A 27866-nucleotide genomic window follows, 5' to 3' on the forward strand; every position below is an offset into this window, starting at 1 on the left:
AGTGCTTCACATCCAATAAATCTCATTTTGAAGTGTGACCACTGTTGTGCTGTATGGAAATATGGCAGCCAATGTGCACACAGCAAGATCCCACAAACAACAGAGAGATAAATGACCAGGTAATATGTTTTAATATTGTTGGTGGAAGGCTAAATATTGACTAGGACACTGGGAGAATTCTGCTGCTCTTCTTCACATAGTGCCAGGGGATCTTTTATATCCACCTGAGAGAGAGCAGACTTGGTTCAACATTTGAAAGACAGAAGCTTTAGGAAGGATGTGATTGCACTGGAGCGGGTGCAGAGGAGATTAACCAGAATGTTGCCTGGGCTGGAGCATTTCAGCTATGAAGAGAGACTGGATAGGCCAGGGTTGTTTTCCTTAGAGCAGAGAAGGCTGAGGGAGGGGGGAACCTGACTAAGGTATACAAAATTATGAAGGGCATAGATAGAGTAGATAGGAAGAAACTTTTTCCCTTAGCGGAGGGGTCAATAACCAGGGGGCATAGATTTAAGGTAAGGGGCAGGAGGTTTGGAGGGGATTTGAGGAAAAAAAATTTCACCCACAGGGTGGTTGGAATCTGGAACACACTGCCTGAGGGGGTGGTAGAGGCAGGAACCCTCACAACATTTAAGAAGTATTTAGATGAGCACTTGAAATGCCATAGCATACAAGGCTACAGGCCAAGTGCTGGAAAATGGACTTGATGGCCGGCACAGACGCAATGGGCCAAAGGGACTATTTCTGTACTGTATAACTCTATGACTCTATGAAGCTCGAGCAGTGAATTACTCCCTCCTCACTGCATTGAAGTATCAGCTTAGATTATGTGGAGCTTGAACCCATAACCAGACTCAGAGGCAAGAGGGCTACCACTGAACCACAATTGACACCAGCAATACATTACTACTAGTGAAATGTTACATTTATTATATATTCTTCACTGTTCAGATATGAAGGAATGGAGAAAACAATCATAAAGATTTAAAATGATAGCATTTGGTGAAACAGATCATGTGCAAAGTCCCTTAATGGTATTATCTTGGTGTGTCCTTACTAAATGCCCTGTTTAAACAGAATTATACAAAAATACTTTATACTTAGCACCAAAGATAATCAACCAAACTCCGTAGCATTCATCCATCCTTACATCTCTACTATAAACATCCACAAATCTCTGCTTTTGTTCTGTTCCTTCATTATTGTGATATTAATGCGTACAGAATACACTGTGAGGTGTGCAGTGAATATCAAGTGCAGCCCATAGCACTGTGACTGAAGGGATAATACTGCAGATGCAGGCAGCTTGGCTTTCTTTACATCTCAGGCCAGGAATTCAATCAAGGTTTGGATGATATCATAGGAGTGAATTTCATATAAAAAGCAAAGCAAACCATAGATGCTGGAAAGCTGCAGCAAAAAAAAACAATTGATGCAGACACTCAGCAGGTTAAGGAGCATCTGTGGAGAGAGAAACAGGAAGTTAATATTCTGCGGTGTGGTCCTTTCATCAGAATTCAGTATTCTGACAAAGAGTCCAGCCCCAAAATGTCTGCTCCTCTGTTATCTCCAATAATGCTGCTTGACCTGGTGAATGTTTGCAGCATTTTATATTTTTGCTGTTTTGAATCTCACACAGTGTTTGTAATTCCCCAACAGCCGTTTGCCAGGGAATTTGCGCTAAGTGAGTACAGCAGTGCACTCCCAACATCGCTGACTCCACCTCTCTCTCTCAGTGCCTACAGGCGACAGCTTTGTGCCAATGACAATTTCCAAGCCATTTTGAATACTGTGCCTGGAAAAGATACTTTGGCGAAGGATCTAAGAAGGGACTGTATAGTTGCACCGACGGTCTGGAGTTTTGTTCAATTACTTTTGAGAGGGGAGGAACATCATGAAGCAAATTCACAGAGTTTCATTTTCCTGGATAATCCTGGGAGCGTCCAAGTATCTTTAGTTTTCATACCACACATGTATCCTATTACAAGTTTTTGGCAATCTGATATTTATTCATTGCAAATATGCATCTGTCAGTGAAATCAAGTGACTCACTCAACATATTAACCTCACCTTGCCCCATGAGAATAAATTTTATGAGCTGGTGCTTGCGCTTGAGTATTCCTGAACAGAACTGTGCTGAGATTACTCCTGGACTGGCCTGTGCTGAAATTACTCCTGGACAGAACTGCACTGAGATTACTCCTGAACAGAACTGTGCTGAGATTACTCCTGGACTGGCCTGTGCTGAAATTACTCCTGGACAGAACTGCACTGTGATCACTCCTGGACAGATTTGCACTGAGATTACTCCTGGACTGGCCTGTGCTGAAATTACTCCTGGACAGAACTGCACTGAGATTACTCCTGAACAGAACTGTGCTGAGATTACTCCTGGACTGGCCTGTGCTGAAATTACTCCTGGACAGATCTGCACTGAGATTACTCCTGGACAGAACTGCACTGAGATCACTCCCGGACAGATCTGCACTGGGATTACTCCTGGACAGAACTGCACTGTGATCACCCCTGGACAGATCTGCACTGAGATTACTCCTGGACAGAACTGCACTGTGATCACCCCTGGACAGATCTGCACTGAGATTACTCCTGGACAGAACTGCACTGTGATCACCCCTGGACAGATCTGCACTGAGATTACTCCTGGACAGAACTGCACTGTGATCACCCCTGGACAGATCTGCACTGAGATTACTCCTGGACAGAACTGCACTGAGATCACCCCTGGACAGATCTGCACTGAGATTACTCCTGGACAGAACTGCACTGAGATCACTCCCGGACAGATCTGCACTGGGATTACTCCTGGACAGATCTGTGCTGAGATTACTCCTGGACAGGCTGGCATGTAGATTACTCCTGGACAGATCTGCACTGAGATTACTCCTGGACAGAACTGCACTGAGATCACTCCTGGACAGAACTGCACTGAGATCACTCCCGGACAGATCTGTGCTGAGATTACTCCTGGACAGAACTGCACTGAGATCACTCCCGGACAGATCTGTGCTGAGATTACTCCTGGACAGGCTGGCATGTAGATTACTCCTGGACAGATCTGCGCTGAGATTACTCCTGGACTGGCCTGTGCTGAAATTACTCCTGGTCAGACCTGCACTGAAATTACTCCTGGACAGGCCTGCGCTAAAATTACTCCTGGACAGATCTGTGCTGCGATTACTCCTGGACAGATCTACACTGAGATTACTCCTAGACAGGCCGGCATGGAGATTACTCCTGGACAGATATGTGCTGAGATTACTCCTGGACTGGCCTGCGCTGAAATTACTCCTGGACAGATCTGTGCTGAGATTACTCCTGGACAGACCTGCGCCGTGATTACTCCTGGACGGGCCTGCACTGAGATTACTCCTGGACGGGCCTGCGCTGAGATTACTCCTGGACGGGCCTGCTCTGAGATTACTCCTGGACAGGCCTGCACTCTAATTACTCCTGGACAGACCTGCACTCTAATTACTCCTGGACAGACCTGCACTGAAATTACTCCTGGACAGATCTGCGCTGAGATTACTCCTGGACGGGCCTGCGCTGAGATTACTCCTGGACAGGCCTGCTCTGAGATTACTCCTGGACAGATCTGCACTGAAATTACTCCTGGACAGATCTGCGCTGAGAGTACTCCTGGACGGGCCTGCTCTGAGATTACTCCTGGACAGATCTGCGCTGAGAGTACTCCTGGACAGACCTGCACTGAAATTACTCCTGGACAGATCTGCGCTGAGAGTACTCCTGGACGGGCCTGCTCTGAGATTACTCCTGGACAGATCTGCACTGAGATTACTCCTGGACAGGCCTGCACTCTAATTACTCCAGGACACACCTGCACTGAAATTACTCCTGGACAGATCTGTGCTGAGATTACTCCTGGAGCGAGTGCAAGGAGTAAAGTTTGCTGAAGGCAGATTGTAGAAAGAGCTTGCATCAACCAATTACTTCTTCAAGATAAATTTTCAGCTGTTTAAGAGGAATGGTCAAGATTGAAAACTGATTGAACCCAGAAACTGGCTCTTCACAATTATACTAAAACTGTTTTTCAAGTACTGAGCTTTCCCAGCCCTATTTGCTAACCAAGCTTGTCGGCCGTCTAATCAAGGTTAATATTTCCATTTACATCCAAAGGATAGATCTAAAGGTATCCAATGTCAGGACAGATTATGGATAATTTATAGGGATAAAATTGAGCACAGTCTCTTACATTGAAAAATATGTGATGAGGCAGCAAATGTTTTAATAGAACTTTATAGCATGCAGTGCAGGAATTTAGCAGATGATGCGAGAATTCTGAAACCATTATTCTTCAAGGTTGAGTGTCTGATTCATTTGTTAGCTGAGTAAAGAGCAAATGCACCAAATTAAAAACTAAGTGTTATCTGTTATTAAGAGGAATTGGTTTAAACTACATAATTTTCCAGAAAATTAGGATATTTTGGGAATGATTTCGTGGGGACAAACTCGAGTAACGAGTTCCGTATTCCAGAACAAAGAACAAAGAACACTACAGCACAGGAACAGGCCATTCGGCCCTCCAAGCTTGCGCTGATCTTGATGCCTGCCTAAACTAAAACCTTCTGCACTTCCGGGGTCCGTATCCCTCTATTCCCATCCTATTCATGTATTTGTCAAGATGCCTCTTAAACGTCGCTATCGTACCTGCTTCCACCACCTCCCCCGGCAACAAGTTCCAGTCACTCACCACCCTCTGTGTAAAGAACTTGTCTCGCACATCCCCTCTAAACTTTGCCCCTCTCACCTTAAACCTATGTCCCCTAGTAACTGACTCTTCCACCCTGGGAAAAAGCTTCTGACTATCCACTCTGTCCACGCCGCTTATAACTTTGTAAACTTCTATCATGTCACCCCTCCACCTCTGTCGTTCCAGTGAAAACAATCCGAGTTTTTCCAAACTCTCCTCAAAGCTAATGCCCTCCAGACCAGGCAACATCCTGGTAAACCTCTTCTGTACCCTCTCCAAAGCCTCCACGTCCTTCTGGTAGTGTGGCGACCAGAATTGCACACAATATTCTAAGTGTGGTCTAACTAAAGTTCTGTACAGTTCTAACCACTCTCTGGTTCAGGAAATTTCTCCTGAATTCCCAACTGGATTTACGAGTGACTATCTTATATTTATGACACTAGTTATATCTCACCCTCAAGTAGAAATGTCTTCTCTACTTCTACTGTATCAAACCCTTTCATTACCTTGGAGAAAAGAGCCCCAGCCTGTGCATTTGTCCTGATAGGCATAACCTCACCGCTCTGGCATCATTCCAGGAAATCTTTTTTTGTTCCCTCTCCAGTGTCTCCATATAGAGCCTAGAACTGCTCACAATACTCCAAGTGTGGTCCAGCTAAAATACTTTTGTGAGATCATGCATTGGGGGAAGGCTAACAAGCAAGGGAATACAGAATATACTGAGAGTGTAGAGGAATATACAGAGTATACTGGATACTGAGAGTGTAGAGGAACAGAGGGACCTTGGAGTGCATGTCCACAGATCCCTGAAGGTGGCTGGACAGGTAGATAAGATGGTCATGAAGGCATATGGGATTCTTGTCTTTATCAGTTGAGACATAGAATATAAGAGCTGGGAGGTTATGTTGGAATGGTATAAAACACAGCTAGAGTGCTGCATGCAGTTCTGGTCATTGCCCTATAGGAAAGATATGATTGCGTTACAAAGGGTACAGAGGAGATTAACGAGGATGTTGCCTGGAGTGAAGAATTTTAATTATGAGGAAAGATTGGATAGGCTGAGATTGTTTTCTTTGGAATAGAGAAGGCTGAGAGGAGACCTAATTGAAGTGTAAAAATTTTTGAGGTGTCTAGATAGGATAGATAGGAAGGCCATATTCCCCTTGGTTGAGGGGTCCCTATCCAGTGGTATAGATTTAGGGTAAGAGGTAGGAGGTTTATAGGGATTTTGAGGGGAGTTTTTTTCACCCAGAGGGTGGTGGGGGTCTGGAACCCACTGCCTGAAAGGGTGGTAGAGTCAGAAACCCTTAGAACACTTAAGGCGTTAATTTTTTTATTCATTTGGGGGATGCGGGCTGGCTAGCACAGCATTTATTGCCTATCCCTAATTGCCCTTGAGAAGGTGGTGGTGAGCTGCCTTCTTGAACCGCTGCAATCCTTGGGGTCTAGGTACACCCACCACTTGCAAGCTCCCCTACATGAGTACTTTGCATCAGTATTCACCAAAGAGAAGGACTTGGTGGATGATGAGCCGAGGGAATGGAGTGTAGATAGTCTCAGTCATCTCATTATCAAAAAGGAGGATGTGTTGGGTGCCTTGCAAAGGTAGATAGGTCCCCAGGGCCTGATGGGATCTACCCCAGAATACTGAGGGAGGCAAGGGAAGAAATTGCAGGGGCCTTGACAGAAATCTTTGCATCCTCATTGGCTACAGGTGAGGTCCCAGAGGACTGGAGAATAGCCAATGTTGTTCCTTTGTTTAAGAAGGGTAGCAAGGATAATCCAGGAAATTATAGGCCAGTGAGCCTTACGTCAGTGGTAGGGAAATTATTAGAGAGGATTCTTCGGGACAGGATTTACTCCCATTTGGAAACAAATGAACTTATTAGCGAGAGGCAGCATGGCTTTGTGAAGGGGAGGTCGTGTCTCACTAATTTGATTGAGTTTTTTGAGGAAGTGACAAAGATGATTGATGAAGGAAGGGCAGTGGATGTTATCTACATGGACTTCAGTAAAGCCTTTGACAAGGTCCCTCATGGCAGACTGATACAAAAGGTGAAGTCACACGGGATCAGAGGTGAGCTGGCAAGATGGATACAGAACTGGCTCAGTCATAGAAGACAGAGGGTAGCAGTGGAAGGGTACTTATCTGAATGGAGGGATGTGACTAGTGGTGTTCCACAGGGATCAGTGCTGGGACCTTTGCTCTTTGTAGTATATATAAATGATTTGGAGGAAAATGTAGCTGGTCTGATTAGTAAGTTTGCGGATGACTCAAAGGTTGGTGGAGTTGCGGATAGTGACGAGGATTGTCAGAGGATACAGCAGGATATAGATCGGTTGGAGACTTGGGCAGAGAAATGGCAGATGGCGTTTAATTCGGACAAATGTGAGGTAATGCATTTTGGAAGGTCTAATTCAGGTGGGAAGTATACAGTAAATGGCAGAACCCTTAGGAGTATTGACAGGCAGAGAGATCTTGGCGTACAGGTCCACAGGTCACTGAAAGTGGCAACGCAGGTGGATAAGGTAGTCAAGAAGGCATACGGCATGCTTGCCTTCATCGGTCGGGGCATAGAGTATAAAAATTGGCAAGTCATGCTGCAGCTGTACAGAACTTTAGTTAGGCCACACTTAGAATATTGCATGCAATTCTGGTTGCCACACTACCAGAAGGACATGGAGGCTTTGGAGAGGGTACAGAAGAGGTTTACCAGGATGTTGCCTGGTCTGGAGGGCATTAGCTATGAGGAGAGGTTGGATAAACTCGGATTGTTTTCACTGGAACGACAGAGGTGGAGGGGCGACATGATAGAGGTTTACAAAGTTATGAGCGGCATGGACAGAGTGGATAGTCAGAAGCTTTTTCCCAGGGTGGAAGAGTCAGTTACTAGGGGACATAGGTTTAAGGTGAGAGGGGCAAAGTTTGGAGGGGATGTGCGAGGCAAGTTCTTTACACAGAGTGTGGTGAGTGCCTGGAACTTGCTGCCGGGGGAGGTGGTGGAAGCAGGTACGATAATGACGTTTAAGAGGCATCTTGACAAATACATGAATAGGATGGGAATAGAGGGATACGGTCCCCAGAAGTGCAGAAGGTTTTAGTTTAGGCAGGCATCAAAATCGGCGCAGGCCTGGAGGGCTGAATGGCCTGTTCCTGTGCTGTACCATTCTTTGTTCTTTGTTCTTTGTTCACAGTGCTGTTAGGAAGTGTGGTCCATGATTGTGACCCAGCGACAGTGAAGGAACGACAATATAGTTCCAAGTCAGGATTGTGAGTGGCTTGGAGGGGAACTTGCAGGTGGTGGTGTTCCCATGCATCTGATGCACTTGTCCTTCTAGGTGGTAGAGGTCGTGGATTGGGAAGGTGCTGTCGAAGGAGCCTTGGTGAGTTGCTGCAGTGAATTTTATACATGGTACACACTGCTGCCACTGTGCATCACTGGTGAAGGGAGTAAATATTTAAGGTGGTGGATGGGGTGCCAATCAAGTGGGCTGCTTTGTCCTGGATGGTGTCGACCTTCTTCAGTGTTGTTAGAGCTGCACCCATCCAGGCAAGTGGAGAGTATTCCATCATATTTCTGACTTCTGCCTTGTAGATGGTGGACAGGCTTTGGGGAGACAGAAGGCGAGTTACTTGCCACAGAATTCCCAGCCCTTGACCTGCTCTTGTAGGCACAGCATTTTGTGTGGCTGGTCCAGTTCAGTTTCTGGTCAATGATGACCCCCAGGATATTGATAGTGGGGGATTCAGCGATGGTAATGCCATTGAACGTCAAGGGGAGATGGTTAGAGTCTCTCTTGTTGGAGATGGTCATTGCCTGGCACTTGTGTGGCGCAAAAGTTACTTGCCATTTATCAGCCCAAGCCTGGATGTTGTCCAGGTCATGCTGCATCTGGACATGGGCTGCTTCAGTATCTGAGGAGTCGCGAATGGTGCCGAACATTGTGCAATCATCAGCGACCATCCCCACTTTTGACCTAATGATGGAGGGAAGGTCATTGATGAAGCAGCTGATGATGATTGGGCATAACACACTACCCTGAGGAACTCCTGCAGAAATGTCCTGGCACCTTCCTTTGTGATTGATATGACTCCAACCAGTGGAGTGTTTTAGGAACATAGGAACAGGAGTAGGCCATTCAACCGATCGATCCTGCTCTGCCATTCAATACAATCATGGTTGATCATCCACTTCAATACCTTTTGCCCACACTATCCCCACATCCCTTTATGTCATTTGTATTTAGAAATCTGTCACTCTCTCCTTTAAACATACTTAATGACTGAGCTTCCACAGTCCTCTGGGGTAGAGAATTCCAAAGATTCACAACCCTCTGAATAAATAAATTTCTCCTCATCTCAGTCCTAAGTGGCTTCCCCCTTATTTAGAAATTGTGACCCTTGGTTCTAGACTCCCCAACCAGGGAAACATCTTACCTGCATCTACCCAGTCTACCCCCTTAAGTATTTTGTAGGTTTCAATGAGATCACCTCTCATTCTTCAAAACTCGAGAGAATACAGGCCCAGTTTCCCCAATCTCTCTTCATAGGACAGGGAACAAGTCTGGTGAACCTTCGTTGCACTCCTTCTATGGCTATAATATCCTTCTTAAGGTAAGGGAACCAAAACTGCACACAGTACTCCAGATGCAGTCTAACCAAGGTTCTATACAATTGAAGCAAGACTTCACTACTCCTGTACTCAAATCCTGTTGCGATATTAGCCTTCTTAATTGTTTGCGGCACCTATATGTTAGCATTCAGTGACTTATTGACGAGGACACCCAGGTTCCTTTGTACATCTACACTTTCTAATCTCTTACCATTTAAGAAATACTCTGCACATCTATTCCTCCTATCAAAATGGATCACCTCACATTTTTCCACATTATATTCCATCTGCCACGTTCTTGCCAATTCACTAAGTCCGGAAAATCCCCTTGAAGCCACTTTGCATCTTCCTCACAACACACATTCCCACCTAGTTTAGTGTCATCCGCGAACTTGAAAATATTACATTTGGTCCCCACATCGAACTCATTGATATATATTGTGAACAGCTGAGGCCCAAATACTGATCCTTGCAGTACCGCACTAGTCACAGCCTGCCAGTGCGAGAATGACCCGTTTATTCCTACGCTCTGCTTTCTGCCTGTTAACCAATCTTTAATCCATGTCAGTATATTACTTCCTAACCCATGTGCTTTAATTTTGCTAACCAACCTCCTGTGGGGGACTTAATCAAAAGCCTTCTGAAAATCCAAGTATACCACATCTACTGACTCCCCTTTATCAATTCTGTTAGTAACATCCTCAAAAAACTCCAACAGGTTTATCAAACATGATTTCCCATTCATAAATCCTTGCTGACTATGCCCAATCTGATCATTATTATTTACGTGTCCATCTAACACATCCTTTAGAGTAGATTCTAACATTTTCCCTACTACTGATGTGAGGCTAACAGGTCTGTAGTTCCCTGTTTTCTCTCTCCCCCCACTTCTTAAATAGTGGGTTGGCATTTGCTACCTTCCAATCTGCAGGAACTGTTCCAGAATCTACAGAATTTTGGAAGATGATCTCCAATGCACCAAATATCTCCATAGCTACCTCTTTCAACACTCTTGGATGTAATATATCAGCTTCATTAATTTCTCCAATACAACCTTTTTACTAATACGAATTTCCTTCAATTCCTCATTCTCCCTACTCCCTTGGATCTCTAATTCTGGGAGATTTCTTGTATCTTCCTCAGTGAAGACAGACACTAAGTAATCATTTAGCTCCTCTGCCATTTCTCTATTCCCCATTATAAATTCTGCCTGTAATGGACCCGCATTTGTCTTAGCCAAATCTTTCCTTTTTACGTACGTATAGAAGCTTTTACAGTCTGTTTTCTGTTTTTTGCTAGCTTAGATTCATGGAAGATGGTAGGGTCCCCAAGGACACATTGTACAGTGAGCTTGTCACTGGTATCAGACCCACCGGCCATCCATGTCACCGCTTTAAAGACGTCTGCCAACGTGGCATGAGTTCTGTGACATTGACCACAAGTCGTGGGGGTCAGTTACCAGTGATCGCCAGAGCTGGCAGACATCCATAAAGGTTTGGCTAAAGAGTGGCAAGTCGAAGAGACTTAGCTGTTGGCAGGAAAAAAGACAGAAGGGCAAGGAGAGAGTCAACTGTGTAACAGCCCCGACAACCAATTTTATCTGTAGTGCCTGTGGCAGAGCCTGTCACTCTAGTATTGGCCTTTATAGCCACTCCAGGTCGTGCTTCACAAACCACTGACCACCTCTAGGTGCTTACCCATCGTCTCTCGAGACAAGGAGGCCAAAAAAGAAGATTAATTTTCTCTTCTCCCTTTATCTGTTTCTTGGTTCTCCTTTGCTGTTTTCTAAAATCTTCCCAATCCTCAGGCTTACTACTATTTCTGGCAACTTTATAGGCCTTTTCTTTTAATCTTATACAATCCTTAACTTCCTTTATTAGCCACGGTTGACTGCCTTTAATTTTGGGGGTTTTTGTGCCTTGAAGGAATGTATAGTTGCTGTAAATTATGTAATAGTTCTTTGACGACTATTCATTGCCTACGTACTGTCATACCTTTTAATGTATTTTCCTAATCCACCTCAGCCAATTTGCCCCTTATATCTTCATAATTTCCTTTGTTCAAATTTAACACCCTGGCTTCAGATTGAACTACCTGACTTTCAAACATAATGTAAAATTCTATCATATTATGGTCACTCATTCCTAAATGTTCTTTTACAACAAGATTATTAATTAACCCTTTCTCATTACATAATATTAGATCTAAAATAGCCTGTTCTCTAGTCAGTTCCTCAACATACTGCTCCAGAAAACCATTTCTAACACATTCCAGAAACTCATCCTGCACAGCATTAGTGCTCATTAGTTTTACCCAGTCTATGTACAGATGGAAGTCACCCATGATTACTGTATTACTCATGCTGCATGCTTCTCTAATCTCCTGATTAATACCATGCCCCACACTACCACGACTGTTTGGTGGCCTATAAACGACTCCTACCAATGTTTGCTGCCCCTTGTTGTTTTTTAGCTCCACCCAAACAGATTCCACATTTTGTTCTTCCAATCTTAGATCCTCCCTTACCAATGTACTGACCCCATCCCTTATTATCAGTGCAACACCACCTCCTTTTCTTTTTTTCCTGTCCTTCCTAAATGTCAAATATCCTTGAATATTCAGTTCCCAGTCTTGGTCACCCTGGAGCCATAGAGTCATAGAGTCATATAGCATAGAAACAGGCCTTTCGCCCATCGTGTCTGTGCTGGCCATCAAGCACCTAACTATTCTAGTCCCATTTTCCAACACTTGGCCCATAGCCTTGTATGCTATGGTGGTTCAAGTGCTCATCTAAATACTTCTTAAATGTTATGAGGGTTCCTGCCTCTACCTCTTCAGGCAGTGTGTTCCAGATTCCAACCACCCTCTGGGTGAATTTTTTTCCCTCAAATCCCCTCTAAACCTCCTACCCCTGGTTATTGACCCCTCCACTAAGGGAAAAAGTCTCTTCCTATCTAACCTATCAATGCCCCTCATAATTTTGTATATCTCAATCAGGGCCCCCCTCATCCTTCTCTGTTCTAAGGAAAACAACCCTCGCCTTTTCAGTCTCTCTCCACAGCTGAAATGCTCCAGGCAACATCCTGGTGAATCTCCTCTGCACCCTCTCCAGTGCAATCATATCCTTCCTATAGTGTGGTGACCAGAACTGTACACAGTACTCCAGCTGTGGCCTAACTAGCGTTTTATACAGCTCCATCATAACCTCCCTGCTCTTATATTCTATGCCTTGGCTAATAAAGGCAAGTATCTTATATGCCTTCCTAACCACCTTATCTACCTATGCTGCTGCCTTCAGTGATCTATGGACAAGTACACCAAGGTCCCTCTGACCTTCTGTACTTCCTAGGGTCCTACCATCCATTGTATATTCCCTTGCCTTGTTAGTCCTCCCAAAATCCATCACCTCACACTTCTCAGGATTAAATTCCATTTGCCACTGCTCCGTCCATCTTACCAGCCCATCTATAGCATCCTGTAACCTAAGGTTTTCCCCCTCACTATTTACGACACCACCAATTTTCATGTTGTCTGTGAACTTACTGGTCATACCTCCTATATTGACATCTAAATCATTAATGTACACTACAAACAGCAAGGGTCCCAGCACCGATCCCTGTGGTACACCACTGGTCACAGGCTTCCACTCGCAAAAACAACTCTCTGTTTCCTGCCACCAAGCCACTTTTAGATCCAATTTGCCAAATTGCCCTGGGTCCCATGGGCTCTTGCCTTCTTAATCAGTCTCCCATGCGGGACCTTATCAAAAGCCTTACTGAAGTCCATGTAGACTACATCAACTGCTTTACCCTCATCTACACATCTAGTCACCTCCTCGAAAAATTCAGTCAAGTTCGTTAGACACGATCTCCCCCTGACAAAGCCATGCTGACTATCCCTGATTATTCCCTGCCTCTCCAAGTGGAGATTAATCCTGTCCATCAGAATTTTTTCCAACAGTTTCCCAACCGCTGATGTTAGACTCACCGGCCTGTAATTACCTGGTCTATCCCTGCTACCCTTCTTGAATAATGGTACCACATTCGCTGTCCTCCAGTCCTCTGGCACCTCTCCTGTGGCCAGATAGGATCTGAAAATTTGTGTCAGTGCCCCTGCTGTCACCTCCTTGCCTCACACAACAGCCTGGGATACATCTATAGAACATAGAACATTACAGCGCAGTACAGGCCCTTCGGCCCTCAATGGGCCTGGGGATTTATCCACTTTTAAGCCCGCTAAAGCATCTAATACTTCCTCCCGTTCAATGCTAATATGTTCAAGTATATCGCAATCCCCCTCCCTGATCTCTAAACCTATATCGTCGTTCTCTACAGTGAAAACAAATGAAAAGCAATCATTTAAAACCTCACCTATGTCCTCCGGCTCCACACACAGATTGCCACTTTGGTCCCTGATGGGCCCTACTGTTTCCCTGGTTAACCTCTTGCCCTTAATATACTTATAAAACGCCGTAGGATTTTCCATTATATTGACCGCCAATGTTTTTTCATGTCCCCTCTTCGCTCTCCTAATTACTTTTTGAAGTACCCCCCCTACACTTTCTATACTCCTCTAATGCCTCCGCTGTTTTCAGCGCTCCGAATCTGCCATAAGCCTCCTTTTTTTTTCTGATCCAATCCTCTATATCCCTTGACATCCAGGATTCCCTGGACTTGTTGGTCCTACCCTTCACCTTAATGGGTACATGTTGACTCTGAACTCTTACTATTTCCTCTTTGAATGCCTCCCACAGGCCTGATGTCGACTTTCCTACAAGTAGCTGCTCCCAGTCCGCTTTGGCCAGATCCTGTTTTATCAAATGGAAATCGGCCTTCCCCCAATTCAGTACTTTTATTTCTGGCCCGTCTTTGTCCTTTTCCATGACTACCTTAAATCTTGTGGTCACTATCCCCGAAATGCTCTCCCACTGATACTTCTACCACTTGTCCAGCTTCATTCCCTAGGATTAGGTCCAGTACTGCCCCTTCTGTTGTAGGACTTTCTACGTACTGGCTCAAAAAGCTCTCCAGTATACATTTTAAGAATTCCTCCCCCTTTAAGCCTTTTGCACTAAGACTATCCCAGTTGATATTAGGTAAGTTGAAATCCCCTACTATTATTACCCTATTATTTTTACAGCCTACATATCTGTTCCTCTATCTCTCCCTGACTGTTTGGAGGCCTGTAGTACACGCCCAGCCGAGTAATTTCCCCCCCTTTTGTTCTTAAATTCTACCCATATGGCCTCATTTGAGGAACATTCTAAGATATCATCCCTCCTTACTGCAGTAATTGACTCCTTGATCAACAGTGCAATACCACCTCCTCTTTTATCCCCTCCCCTATCACGCCTGAAGATTCTATACCCTGGAATTTTGAGTTGCCAGTCCTGCCCCTCCCTCAGCCATGTCTCTGTGATATCAATAATATCATAATGCCATGTGCTAATCAATGCCCTCAATTCATCTGCCTTATTAGTAAGACTCTGCATTAAAGTATATGCAATCCAGCCTTGCATTTTTCACTTGTGCCTTAACAAGTCTATATTTGCTCTGCCTTCCAGACTGACTCAGTTTCTCTTCTATATTTGGCTGTGCATCACCCCCTACTGTAACTCCACTCAGTATCCCATCCCCCTGCCAAATTAGTTTAAACCTCCCCTCAACAGCACTAGCAAACCTCCCAGCAAGGATGTTGGTCCCATTCCGGTTCAGGTGCAACCCGTCCAACTTGTACAGGTCCCACTTTTGCCAGAAACAGACCCAGTGATCCAGGAACCTAAAGCCCTCCCTCCTACACTATCTCCTCAGCCACGCATTCATTTGCTCTATCCTCCTATTCCTATACTCGCTGGCACATGGCACAGGGAGTAATCCAGAGATTACAACCTTTGAAGTCCTGCTTTTTAATCTGCTACTTCGCTCCCTAATTTCTTGTTGCAGGACCTCATCCCTGTTTCTACCTATGTCGTTGGTACCAATGTGTATCACGACTTCTGACTGCTCACCCTCCCCCTTCAGAATGTCCTGCAGCCACTCCAAGACATCCTTGACCCTAGCACCAGGGAGGCAACATATCATCCTGGAGCCACAGAAACGCCTATCTGCACCCCTTATGATCGAATTCCCTATCACGATAGCTCTTCCACCCCTTTTCCTACCCTGCTGTGCAGCAGAGCCCTCCGTGGTGCCACGAACTTGGATGTTGCTGCTTTCCCCTGGGAGGTCAACCTCCCCAACAGTATCCAAACCAGTTCTGAAGAAGGGTCACTAACCTGAAACGTTAACTCTGCTTCTCTCTCCACAGATGCTGCCAGACCTGCTGAGTATTTCCAGCATTTCTTGTTTTTATTTCAGATTTCCAGCATCCACAATATTTTGCTTTTATCCAAAGTGGTATATCTGTTTGAGAGGGGGATGGCCACAGGGGACTCCTGCACTACCTGCCTGCGCCTACTACTCCGTCTTGTGGTCACCCATCCCTTTTCTGCCTGTGCTGCCATTACCTGCGGTGTGACCACCTCACTAAACGTGCTATCCACGACGTCCTCAGCATCACGGATGCTCCACAGTGAATCCACCTGCAGCTCCAGCTCCGTAATGCGGGTAGCCTGTAGCTGCAGATGGATACACTTCCTGCACACATGGTCATCAGAGACACTGGAAGCGTCCCTGATTTCCCTCATAGCGCAAGAGGAGCATATCACGGGGCTGAGCTCTCCTGCCATGATTTACCCTTAGATTAATTAGTTACTCCCTTAATTAAAAAATACTAATTACACTAGGGGCCTTGTTCTATCCACTACAATCTAAAGTCCTTAATAAGTTACACTGAATTTTATAAAAAACACTTTAGTAGTACTCACCTTATCACCAGAGGTTTATTTTTCAACAAAAAAAACTTTCCCCTTTTTTTTAAGCTAGTTAAATGCATTAACAGCTGCGACTCACCCAACCAATCACCTTGCAAATTTCCCGTGATATCACTGTAAGTGTTTTTTTTCGAGTCTCAGTGCGCGCCAAGAGAGAGAGCAGGTCCGCCAGCCGCTGCCCTGTCTTCAGGTAAGTGAGGGCCTCGAGTCCCGCGCTCTCATTTACAGCTCCTGCTCCGGATCAGCTTCCGCCCAGGTCTGCCAGCCACGTTTCAGTAATGGCAATTAGATCATATCTATTTAGAACTATTTGTGCCTTTAAATCATCTACCTTGTTGCGAATGCTGTGTGCATTCAGGTAGAGTGCCCTTAACCTTGTCTTCTTGACATTATTCTGCATTCTAAACCTAGTTAATGCTTGCCTTTGTTTCGTCTGCCTTTTAATGTTGCTTGCTGCTTTTCTACTGCCTGTTACCAGCTTTACTTCCTTCCAATCTGAGCTAGCCCTCAGGTTCCCATCCCCCTGACAAGCTAGTTTAACCCCTCCCAATAGCACTAGCAAATCTCCCTGTGAGGATATTTGTTCCGGTCCTGTTACGATGTAGCCCATCCATCTTGTACAGGTTCCACCTGCCCCAGAACTGGTCCCAATGCCTCAGAAATCTGATGGCCTCCAGCCACGTGTTCAATCGATCAATCCTCCTATTCCTATGCTCACAAGCATGTGACACTGGGAGTAATCCTCAGATTACTCCTCTTGAGGTCCTGTTTTTTAATTTTCTTCCTAACTCCCTAATATCTGCTTTCAGGACCTCATCCCTCTTCCAACCTATGTCACTGGTACCAATGTGGACCATGATCTCTGCTGTTCGCCCTCCCCAAGAAGGATGTCCTGCAGTCGCTCCATGAAATCCTTGACCCTGGCACCAGGGAAGCAACACATCATCCTGGAGTCACATTCACTGCCACAGAAACGCATGTCTGATCTTCTGACTATCGAATCCCCTATCACTATTGCTCTTCCACTCTTCTTCCTGCCCTCCTGTGCAGCTGAGCCACCAATGGTGGCACGGACTTTGCTCTGGCTGCACTCCTCTGAGGAACCATCGCCCTCACCAGTATCCAAATTGGAAAATCGATTAGCAAGCAGGATAGATTCAATGGGGCTCCTGCACTGCCTGGCTGGTTCTCCTAGACTGCCTGGTGGTCACCCATTCCCTCTCTGCCTGCATGCTCCAAACCTGCGGAGCAACCACCTCCCTAAACGTGCTATCCATGTAGTCCTCTGCCTTGCAGATGAACAACTGTGATTCCAGCCACCACTCAAGTTCCAAAACCCGGAGCTCAAGATTCTGCAGCCGGTGACACTTCCTGCAGATGTGTTCGTCTAGGACACATGGTGTGTCCATGCGTTGTCACATACCACAGGATGTACATTCCACTTGGCCGAGCTGCCCTGCCATACTTTAAAAACTATTTATTACAATGAGAAGTGGAATAGCTTACTAGTTACTCACCAATCAGCTTCTTCCCCTGTACCGAAGAGAAAGGCTGGAGGCTGAAAAAAGGTAGAAAAAGAAAAGGGGAAAAAAAAGAAAGGAGCCCCTCCCTCACTTAACTCTCTCATGCACCAACTCCCACTTTACATTCTGTGCAACCAAAGTAGCTCAGTGCAGACAAATTTAATTTTCTTAATTAATTTATAGTTCCCCTCCTTACTGAACTTCTTCACTTACCAAATTCCCTTTTTCACACTCTGTGCCCTCCAGCACCCCTGATTCCCATTGACTCCAGTTTTGCTAGGGTTCCTTTATGCCATACTCAGTCAAATGATGCCTTGATGTCAAGGGCAGTCACTCTCACCTCACCTCTGGAGTTCAGCTCTTTTGTCCATGTTTGGACCAAGGCTGTAATGGGGTCAGGATCTGAGTGGCCCTGGCGGAACCCAAACTGAGCACCAGTGAGCAGGTTATTGCTGAGCAAGTGCCGCGTGATAGAATTGTCAATGATCCCTTCCATCACTTTTCTGATGATCGGGAGTAGACTGATGGGGCGATAATTGGTCGGGTTGGATTTTTCCTGCTTTGTGTGGACAGGAAATACCTGGGCAATTTTCCACATTGCCAGGTAGATCCAAGTTTTGTAGCTGTACTTGAACAGCTTGGCTAGGGGCGCGGATAATTCTGGAGCACAAGTCTTCAGTACTATTGCTGGAATGTTGTCAGGGCCCATAGCCTTTGCAGTGTCCAGTGCCTTCAGCCATTTCTTCATATCATGTGGAGTGAATCGAATTGGCTAAAGATTAGTATCTGTGATGCTGGGGACTTCAGGAGCAGACCAGGATGGATCATCCACTTGGCACTTCTGGCTGAAGATGGATGCAAATGTTTCAGCCTTGTCTTTTGTGCTAATGTGCTGGGCTCCCCCATCGTTGAGGATGGGGATATTTGTGGAGCCACCTCCTCCTGTTAGTTGTTTCATTGTCCACCACCATTCACGACTGGATGTGGCAGGACTGCAGAGCTTAGATCTGACCTGTTGGTTATGGGATCACTTAGCCCTGTTTATACTTCCGCTGTTTGGCATGCATGTAGTCCTGGGTTGTAGCTTAACCAGGCTGACACCTCATTTTTAGCTATGCCTGGTGCTTGGCCTGGCATACTCAGGGTTGGTTCCCCTGGCTTGATAGTAATGGTAGAGTGGGGGATATGCTGGGCCATGAGGTTACAGGTTGTGGTTGATACAATTCTGTTTAGTTTAGTTTAGAGATACAGCACTGAAACAGGCCCTTCAGCCCACCGAGTCTGTGCCGCCCATCAACCACCCATTTATACTAACCCTATACTAATTCCATATACCACATCCCCACCTGTCCCTATATTTCCCTACCACCTACCTATACTAGGGGCAATTTATAATGGCCAATTAACCTATCAACCTGCAAGTCTTTGGCTGATTTTCTGCTGAAGTTTCTGCTGATGGCCCACAGCACCTCATGGATGCCCAGTTTTGAGTTGCTAGATCTGTTTGAAATCTATCTTTAGCACAGTGATAGTGCCACACAACACAATGGTGGGTATCCTCAATGTGAGACAGGACTTCGTCTCCACAAGGTTCACTCCTACCAATACTTTCATAGACAGATGCATCTGTGACAGGTAGATTGGTTTCCTCACCACTTGCTGCAGACCCAGTCTAGCAGATATGTTCTTTAGGACTTGGCCAGCTCGGTCGGTAGCGTTTTCATCGCCCTGTTCCTATGTTCCTTTGAAAGCAGTGCTACCGAACCACTTTTAGTTTAGAGATACAGCACTGAAACAGGCCCTTCGGCCCACCGGGTCTGTGCCGACCATCAACCACCCAAATATACTAATCCTACACTAATCCCATATTCCTACCACATCCCCACCTGTCCCTATATATTTCCCTACCACCTACCTATACTAGGGGCAATTTATAATGGCCAATTAACCTATCAACCTGCAAGTCTTTGGCATGTGGGAGGAAACCGGAGCACCCGGAGGAAACCCAAGCAGACACAGGGAGAACTTGCAAACTCCGCACAGGCAGTACCCAGAATCGAACCCGGGTCCCTGGAGCTGTGAGGCTGCGGTGCTAACCACTGCGCCACTGTGCCGCCCACTCTTAGTGAAGAACATTGAAGTCCCCCACCCAGAGTACATTCTGTGCCCTTGCCGCCCTCATTGCTTCTTCCAATTAATGTTCAACATGGAGAAGCACTGATTCATCAGCCAAAGGGGGCGGTAGGTGGTAATCAGCAGGAGGTCTCCTTGCCAATGTATGACCTGATGCCATGAGACTTCATGGGATACAGAGTCAATGTTGAGGACTCCCAGGGCAACATCCTCCCGACTGTATACCACTGTGCCGCCACCTCTGGTGGGTCTGTCCTGCTGGTGGGACAGGACATATCCGGGGATGGTGATGGTGGTGTCTGGGACATTGTCTCTAAGGTATGATTCCGTGAGTATGACTGTGTCAGGCTGTTGCTTGACTAGTCTGTGGGACAGCTTTCCCAATTTTGGCACAAACGCCCAGATGTTAGTAAGGAGGACTTTGCAGGGCTGACAGGCCTGAGTTTGCCATTGTCGGTTCCAGTGCCTAGATCAATGCCAGGTGGTCCGTCCGGTTTCATTCCTTTTCTTAGACTTCATAGCGGCTTGATACAACTGAGTGGCTTGCTAGGCCAGTTCAGAGGGCAGTTAAGAGTCATCACATTGCTGTGGGTCTGGAGTCACATGTAGACCAAACCAGGTAAGGAGAGCAATTTCTTTCCCTAAAGGACATTAGTGAACCAGATCATTTTTTTACAGTTGACAATGGATTCGTGGTCACCATTAGACTAGATTTTAATTCCAGATTTATTAATTGAAGTCAAATTTCACCATTTGCTGTAGTAAGATTCACCAATGCTTCGATAAGCACTTGAGGTACTGTAACTTACAAGGCCAAGAACTCGAAACCAAAAACTTGAAAATGGGAATAGGTTGGATGGCTACTTGTCGGCCAGCATGGATACGATGGGCTGAATGGCCTTCTTCTGTGCTGTAAATTTCTGTTTCTTCTCCGATTCTGTGATTCAATTCAAGCTTAATGTAACCTATCAGCTTTACAATTCTATCCCTCTAGAAATGAACCCCAGTGCTTTGCTTTTATATATAAGAATTACCTAAACTGTCTGTTAGTCCTCTGGCATTATTCTTTTTTCTAATAAATTTATATATATAATAATGCCTTTGCTGACTCTTTCCTAACTTCTTTTAATATGCATAGATGCAAAGGAACTTCCGCCTGGCTGCTGGAAAAGACAGCGCACCTGAAGTGTAGTGCTCCTATCCATGCCTCATGTCTAGGTCCGTTGTAGACTAATTAATAGAGATTGAATGCAATGATTTGTCAATAACTCCATGATCATTGGATCATGCAATACCAGGATGATAGAAGGTGAACTAGACGGACCTTGGAGTGTTTACATCGCGCTGCTCCTATGTTCCTTTGAAAGTAGTGCAATAGCTGACCCATGCGTGTTCCACTCTTTCCGATCATGATGGTCGGGACTGCTGCTTCTATACATGATGAGTTAAGAATGTTTGTACATTGTGCATACCTGACCTGCCATTCACTCATTAACTTCTCAAGGACAAAATACAGTAATACACAAACACAACTGGCTTACAAAGTTCTCCTCTTCTGCTTGTTCATTTTCATTTTTTGCCTACTTTTCTTTTCTGGATCTTTTTATTTCTCTCTCAATACAATCTCTTTCTTTCCCTCTCTTTATTCCTCTTTGCGTCTCTACGTTTGATTCTAGTTCACCCTATTGCCTTCCCAATCTTTCGTTCTATTTCTCTTTCCTTTCCTGTTGTTGGTCAAGGAGATAAGCCATTGGGCATAACGTTCATGAGTTCCCAGATCTGACACTGACCTGGCCGCACCATTATCAAATTGATGTTCCAGCTACTTGTGGCACAAATACAGTGTGATGTTAATGGTGAGCATAAAAGTTCAATTAACGCCATTTACTGTCAAACCCGCCATTGCAGCAATTTCTGGTCCACTAGCTTTGTCGAGGACCTTTCATTACATGCTATATGAAGTATAATTAACTGTATAATAAAGGAATTTACTTGGTTATTAATACCAGCCAGCCCAATCTCTAAGTACATCAGTTGATCAAATCTTAATCATACAATGGCAGATATTGTGACAACTTAATTAAAATCAATATGCTTACTTCCATACTTAATTACTGAGCTATTGCTGGTACATAATCAGTGGGTTTAGATGAGAATGGAACAATCCTTGTATTTCTACATGTTTTTCTCATTCTCAGATTCTCACACCACACCTTACACAATTGCTAGCAATCTGATACATAAACACTGAAAATATGCAATCAATGAAACCACATTGATAATCAACCTACTTTACTTCACAGAGGGATGCATTATGCAATTTAAAGGAATCTCTGATGAGCACTAATCCCAACTAAGCACCGACACACCTAAAAATTGCAGCACAAGCAGTCCAATTGTTTTACGACTGCGCCCACCTGTACTTTACAGAGAATGCCAATATAGTTCTGGCACTATATCACTGAGGTACTGGTCTTGGTGATATGGTGCAAGGAGATGGAATAAGATTTCTCTTCTCTATTTTTAATAACAAGTATTTAGCAATAATTTTTGTAAGAATAAATTCTAATTTGCGAATTGTTGAGAGAAGTGCGAAAGGGAATGTAAGCTAAACTCTGGATGCCTGCAAAACGTAGAGCTGAGGACAGATGTAATCTGTTGTGAAGGAATTAGTGCGAAATGAATGTCACGTGATGCGAGAGGAGTCATCCCTCCTCAAGCTATCAGATAAGATTATTATGGATTAATGTACTAATAATTGTTTTACTGATTCATTTGCTGATATGTTGCAAGGAATGGACTCTGTCTTCGAAAGTGCAGTAATCTAAGTAAATTTGAAAGGTGCTGTAGCTCAAATAGTTTTAGAAATACACTAGTTTGAGTAATTTTGAAATGCATGTTTGAACAGACCTCCTGTCAAAATAGAATGTGGTCTCAGAGAGGGGCAGAAAAAAAAGGATGCCTCTACAAAATAAAAGTAAAATACTGCAGATGCTGGAAATCTGAAATAAAGACAGGAAGTGCTAGAAATACTCAGCAGGTTTGGCAGCATCAGTGGAGAGCATCCCCCTGTCCACATCTCTACAGGAAGAGATAAGAGCAGGATGTGCCTTTGTACAATCAAACTCAAAAGGGTGGGATTTCAAATCATCAGTGAGGGCAGGAACAGGATTGGGCAGTCACTTAACCCATCCCTCGGGTAGGCATGCTGGTTTTCCCAATGTTAAACCAGCACGCTCAGATTTTGAATGGCATTGATGGGAGCCGCCTGCTCTGTGTAATTGGCTAGTTGAGCATATCAACAGCTTGTTGGCAGTTCGTTTAAGGGCCAGACTTGGATTTTGCTTCTCAGGGATAGGTTCAATGCACTGTCAGAACCACCACAGGGAGGAGGAGGTGGTAACATAGTGGGGAGCAATCTGGAACAGTGGGACAGAGGCAGCATTGAAGGAGGAAGGCTGAGAGATGGCCCTCATTCTCAGGCAAGCAGTTCTGCTAAGTGATTAAAAAATATCCTACATATCTTTGCACCCTTCGCAGTGGGTATTTGCAGTGGGGGGGTGGGGGGTGGGGGGTGGGCGGGCGGGATTGAGACAGGGGAGAGGAGCCAAGGGTTCAGGCAGATTCCACAGCCCCATGCCTACGAAGGAAGGGCATAAGAGGAAATAGGATCAAGCTTCTCCAAGCTTGTTCTGACTAGTGATGAGGGGCAGTATCTGCCCGCGCAGAGGAAGACCTCGGGGCAGCAGGAGGAAAAAGCGGCAGGAAAACACCAGAGTCTACACTTGACACAATCTTCACCAGCTCACTCCATCACTCTGCCAACATTCACTTCCCATTCTCCTGTGTCTCGCCAACATGAAATGGAAACACACAAGTTAGCTTTAGTGCAACAACTTTCCCATTGCTTTATTGTTTAACAGTAACTATCATTTACATCATAAGCACCCAAGGTGACCTCTGCTGATGGCCACTCCCACAAGGAACTCCCCTTGTGGCTGAGGAAGATGTGGAAGCAGGTTACTCGCTTGTGCCTGTCTGGGACGGAGATGCCCATGACAGTCGTCCTCGTCATGGAGGTGCCAGGAGGAGCACCTCCAAAGGCTGCTGCACCGACAAAACTGTGCGCCCAGACTTTGTCACAGGGCATGACTCCACAGATGCATCACCTGTCAGAGGGGACATGGGGGAGGACGATGATGATGATGGAACCCTGTGAGGGGTTGCCCCCTCATCACCATCTTCTCACCCTTTCAAGGCGCCCTTGATCACTGGAGAGCACCACCAGCTGGGGCGAAGCTTGCATCCACTCCATGCTTCTCTGCACCATTTGCACCACTGACTGGTCAATGCTGCTGAATCTGCAATACATCCTGTGCATGGCAGTGAGCTCTCCCTGCATCCACTCTGTGATGCTGCACATCACTCTCCAAGAGGGAGGAGCTCATGCGTCAAAGCACTGAGTCATTGTGCAGCATATGAGATGGACTCCTCCATTTGCACCTCATGACTCCACAGTGCCCCAGGTAACTCCGAGATGTTTGCACACATCTCCCGCTGCTTCTCCAGTTAGAACAGCCTGTTTCATGACTTCTGAAGCACTGCATCTCTACCCTGCTGAACAGGGCTGCACCTGTCCTCCATCCTTTGGAGAGGCTGGCCAGAGTAGACTATGCCTACCCGAATGGTACTTCACCCTGTGCCACCTTCTCTAATAATGCACGAGGACCCATTGACGCGAGTATCTACGCTGGTGCAGGGTGAGCTGGCAAGATGTAACTCTGCAGGCTCCGAGGTCTCTTACTCCTCTGGAACTTGTTCTCTGTGCGTGGCCTCCTGCCCGTCTGCAGCTGGCCCTGTGAGAGACATAAGAGAAGATAGTGATGAGATATCGGGACAGTAAACAGATACTTCTGCTGCTTAAAATGATAAATTGGCAGCTTATGCATTGACAGCTCATGGTATGGGGAGTATTGCCATGCATCCCCTGAACATAGGGATGTTGAGATCTTTTTACCCTGTCTGCGGCAGACTCCCACTTCTAACTCCCCTGTGGCTGGACACTGGCCACATCAAGGGTCATCTGCTCCTCGAATTACTACAGCACCACAAACTGGGATACCCCACAGTCTTGGCATGCCCTCTCGTTCTCCTGAGTGTTCAACTCTCTTTTGGCCTGCAAGGTGAAGCATGATGCTGTAATGACAATGCCTCCCTCTCTCTCCACTTGCAGCTTCTCATTAATAGATGATATTGCAGTCTGCACTCCAGCCTCCTGACCAGCAGTGCTAAGATTCTGACCTATGCTTATGGATAAGCAAGGCACCTGAGCACATCCCTCTCCCCTGGTGAGGACAACTCTATGCTCCCCCAGGATGCCACTCTCTTTTACACTCTGGTGACTGTTGACTGGGAGGCAAACCATCTGGATGTCTCTTGGCACTCACCTTGCCACACCTAAGAAGGTCATTGAAGCATTTCCTGCACTGCCCTTAGCTCCTCCTCACCACTCCTCTGCTGCTGACCTCATGTGCCACCTCCAGTCATGCCTTCTTGTTCCGTCTTGCGGGCCATCTGTTGCCGCTCGCAGGCAAGAGAGGTTGGGAGCAGTGTGAAAAAATCTGGAATTAAAAGCTAGTCTAATGATAACCATTAAACCATTGCCGATTGTTGTAAAAGCCCATCTATTTCACTAATGGCCTTTAGGGAAGGAAATCTGCCTTCCTTACCTGGTCTGGCCTACATGTGACTCCAGACCCACAGCAATGTGGTTGACTCTTAAAATGCCCTCTGAAATGGCCTAGCAAGCCACTCAGTTCAAGGGCAATTAGGGATGGGCAACAAATGCTGGCCTTGCCAGTGATACTCACATCCCACAAACGAATAAAAAAAAATATAGAGCAAGTGAGGGATCTTGGAGTGAATGTCCACAGATCCCTGAAGGTAGCAGGACTGCTCAATAAGGTGGTTAAGAAGCATATGGAATCCTTTCTTTTGTTAGCCAAGGCACAGAATATAAGATCAGGGAGTTTATGCTGGAAATATATAAAACATTAGTTAGGCCACAACTTGAGTACTGTGTGCAGTTCTTATCACCTCATTACAGAAAGGATGTAATTGCACTAGAGAGGGTACAGAGGAGATTTACGAGGATGTTGCCAGGACTGGAAAATTGCAGCTATGAGGAAAGATGGAGAGACTGGGATTGTTCTCCTTGGAGCACAGAAGGCTGAGGGGAGATCTGATTGAAATGTACAAAATTGTGAGGAGAATGGATGTGCAGGGCCTACTTACCTTCGCAGAGAGGTCAGTGACTAGGGGCATAGATTTAAAGTGATTGGTAGAAAGATTAGAGGGGAAATGAGGAAAAATGTTTTCACCTAGAGCGTGGTGGGGGTCTGAAACTCATTGCCTGAAAGGCTGGTAGAGGCAGAAAGGCTTATCTAATTTGAAAGGTGTCTGGATGTGCACTTGAAGTGCCGTAACCTGCAGCGTTATGGACCAAATGCTGGAAAGTGGGATTAGGGTGGGTGGCTCTTTTTTTTTTGGCCAGCACAGATACATAGGGCCAAGTGGCCGCTTTAACAAGCTCAAGAAGCTTAACAGGCAGTTAATTAAAGGCGGGCAGGTTCCTAGCTCTCTGACCACCACACCTCCCCCCACCCCACTCCCACACCAGCCTTGTTTTGAAAATACCAGGATATCTCGGAGGCATTGGAACACTGACAGCATCCCGGAGAGATATTTTCAAAGCACACTCGCTCCCGTTCTCACCCCCATAGCCGACTGAAAATCCCAGCCACTGGCACTTTGGGATATTAAGGAGGGAGGATGAACAGTACAGGGGAGAAGACAAGGAGAAGACACCTTGGCTTATGTGGGTGGAAATATTGCTGGAAGGAGTCTGACACCGATCTGGCTAAAGAAGCCGAATAAGAGATGGTAAACAAAGCACGCTACTCTGTTCAGTGACCTAGCTGGTGATACATGATCTGTTTGGAACTGTACATTCCTGCCTAGATACTATAATGTGTTGATTTCTGCTCTGTGCCAATTGGTATCAAGTTGAAATCCTCTGAAACTCTGACAGCGGAATCAATGCACTGTCATGGGAATCAATCAACCTCTGGAGCCAGTACCTGACTTCACAGAAACCCAGTGCTGCTGCTAACCAGACAGATCAAATGGCTTGTGCACCACAGAACCATGGTGCTAATGTAAAGTACTGGGGGTAGAGATGAAGATTAGAATGTTCAGTCCACTTTCAGCTGCCGCACCAAGTGGGAATGCCCAATCCTTCCAAAGACGCTTGGTCAAAAATGTATTCTATTCTGAACAGGGATCAGCATTTGTGATGATTTGTTGATCATCATGATTAGTAAGACATCACCGCTGAGGAGTGATGTCGTTTACATTTTGTGTAGCCAGTGAAGGGACAGTGAACATAGTAGCTTCTTCGATTCTGCCACAACTTGCTTGACCTCGTCCTCACCAATCTACCTGTCACAGATGCATCTGTCGATGACAGTATTGGTAGGACTGACCACTACACAGTCCTGTGGAGACAAAGTCCCATCTTCACACAGAGGGCACCTGCCATCGTGATGTGTAGCACTACCACCATGTTAAATGGGATAGATTTGGAACAGATCTAGCAACTCAAAACTGGGCATCCATGATGAGCTGTGGGCCATCAGCAGCAGAATTGTATTCAACCACAATCTGTAACCTCATGACCAGGCATATCCCCCACTCTACCATTACCATCAAGCCAGGGTACCAACCCTGGATCAATGAAGAGTGCAGGAGAGCATGCCAGGAGCAGCACCAGGCATACCTCAAATTGAGGTGTCAGCCTGGTGAAGCTACAACACAGGACTACCTGAGAAGATACTGAGGGATAGGATCTATTCCCATTTGGAAGAAAATGGGCTCATCAGTGATAGGCAACATGGTTTTGTGCAGGGAAGGTCATGTCTTACCAACTTAATAGA

Source organism: Heterodontus francisci, chromosome 1 (genome assembly GCF_036365525.1).
Source record: "Heterodontus francisci isolate sHetFra1 chromosome 1, sHetFra1.hap1, whole genome shotgun sequence".
In the NCBI taxonomy this organism is placed as follows: Eukaryota; Metazoa; Chordata; class Chondrichthyes; order Heterodontiformes; family Heterodontidae; genus Heterodontus; species Heterodontus francisci.